This window comes from Triticum aestivum, chromosome 2A (genome assembly GCF_018294505.1).
Source record: "Triticum aestivum cultivar Chinese Spring chromosome 2A, IWGSC CS RefSeq v2.1, whole genome shotgun sequence".
Lineage (NCBI taxonomy): Eukaryota > Viridiplantae > Streptophyta > Magnoliopsida > Poales > Poaceae > Triticum > Triticum aestivum.
The window spans coordinates 18,969,332-18,971,645 of NC_057797.1; the positions used below are offsets into that span (position 1 = coordinate 18,969,332).

The 2,314-nt window shown below is 56.5% G+C and overlaps 1 pseudogene; it reads right to left on the reverse strand.

The window, feature by feature from the left end:
- Window positions 1-401: 401 nt before the first annotated feature.
- Window positions 402-2,079, reverse strand: LOC123184341 (putative serpin-Z5; annotated as a pseudogene).
- Window positions 2,080-2,314: the final 235 nt, after the last annotated feature.

Below are 2,314 nucleotides of genomic sequence, written 5' to 3' on the forward strand. Positions count from 1 at the left end.
GGTGTATTATTGGATTGGAAGATTACGTAGGAGTACGTAGTGGGTTCGTAGGTCTAGGATTATTGTCCTATGGAGGGGCACGGTGGTGCTCCACAGGGAAAGTTGGTTAAGGAACGGTTGCGTAGGGAAATCCGAGAAGAAGCGCAAGGCACGTTCGGTAGCGGCACTCTTGCTGCTAGCGGTGAAGACTTGAAGAATCAGGAGAAACCAAGCCGCTGGCGCCCCGACACCTTGCGCGGGCGCGAGCTTCTCCTTGATCTGCAGTGGCCTATACGTGGGCCCTGCTTGTTGACCAGGTAAATTTCAACCCTTACTTCCCTAAAATCTTAATTATCTCCATGTGAGAAACTGAGAATAAGGGTGGATGTTCTTACTAAAAAAGCCAAGGGTTTTGTGTGCTTCAGCAATGATGTACCTCCCGATGCAAGATTTCAACCATTTAACAGGAAACATGGAACTGAACGGAACTGGGTGTAGCAAAGGTTTTAATGTACGTACGTATCTAATCAGAAGTTCATGCTATAAAAAATCCAAGTGTGGATGCATGCACGGCCTTTCCTCATTTGATGGTGGGGTCAAGGACGTGCCCGGCGAAGAGGATCGCCCCTGACACCTCCTCGATGACGAAGAAGGCAAACGGATGGTCAGCAACAAAGTTCACACGCGGCGGAGGCGGTGCTGGGTTCGCTGAGCACATGGGTAACATCGAGTAAGTGGCCGCCGCAGCCTCAGTGCCTTCCTCGTTCACCTCGATGACGGCCCTGTGGATCACCTGCTCTAGTGCCAGCTTCCTCCTTGCGCCGTCCTCCGCCATCATGTCGGACAGGTCGGCCTTCCCCAGCTCGAACACCTCCTTGACCCCCATCTCCCGGAGAACGCCGTTCATTGTCATGCCGAATGTGACTTTGAATTTAGGCATCCGGAAGTCGTCGACCAGCACGGTTCTCCTCGGCAGGTGCTTGCGCAGAAAGTCGGGGTTGCAGGCGATCTTGTCGATGAGTCTCCACAGCCCGTCGCGAGCATCGGGAAGGAATACACACATGGAGTAAATCGGCGCCGGCGCTCGCATCCATGGCTGCAACGTGCGGCGCCCTTCCTCGTACCGGAGCTGGAGCACCTTGAAGCCATCGTGGCAGGCGATGCTGTGCATGCCGAGACCGCGCATGAATGGAGCATCGACGGCGGTGCCGTCGAGGCGGTGGAACTTGTCCTTCTTTGTGAGATACTTGTCGAATGGCTCCGCCCACTTGCCCTTAAAGTAGATGGCGTTGGCGAGCACTAGGTCGGTGAGGTTGGACAGCGCGCCCCGGTCGACGAGGGAGGGGATGAGGCCGTTGGTCGACGACGACACCCATGCGTTGATCTGCTCCCTCGCCTCCTCCGGCTGCACCACGAATTGCATCCACGTTGGCAGTGGCATTGATCGACCGTATACAGAATTACAGAGTACAAATCGGTCATGGGAAAACGGAAGATGGCGTTGCACCGACCTTTTGGCGGAAGTTGACGGCGTGGGCGACGGCCTTCAAGGACTCGGCGGCATCGCGGTAGGCGGGGCGGATGGGCATGCATGGTCCGGTCATGCCACACGCCGCTCGCGAAGCTGACGCGCGGGCCGCCTGTCCGGGACCGGTCTGCGAGGACCTGCTTGGCGAGCGCGCGGACGTGGCCGGCGAGGAAGTCCCGCGACGGCGCACCGAGGACACCGAGCAGCTCGTCGAGGGTGCGGTCGCGGGCACCAGCGGCCACCAGGGAGAGCGCCGCGTAGACGGACAGCGGGGAGAAGACCAGGTTGCCGCTCCTGCCGGCGTCGTCCGCAAGCCGCTTGTTCAGGCCGAGGGCGAAGGCCTGCAGGCCGTCGACCTCGGTCTCCCTGCGGAACCATCGGCCTAGCTTCTGGAAGCGGCGGTGGGCGAACTCCTTCACAGATTCCATCTTGCCTTGCGTTGATGCTTGCGCATGGGGATTTATTTCTCTTGCGTTTTGATCAAGTCATGCAGATCTTTATAGCCTGCCTCACACTAGAGCCAGTTTGCCTTGGGTCACAAGTTGATGACGGAGGGGAACTCTCGGTCTATGGGCGTATCTGTCTTTCAATTCTGGGTTTGATAATATCTCACATCTGACTATGACATCATCCCACATGAGACAAATCTCGGTGTTGTTTGTTTGTTTGTTTTTATTTTCTGTCCTCTATTTTGTTTTTCTAATTGTTGGTCCCATTTTTCCTTCTCCCAGCTTTTTTTGTCGCACTGTAGAGAAGCAATCGCTCGTGTCGCTCTGCCCTGGGCTGGCCCTTCTCCGGCTTTTCCAA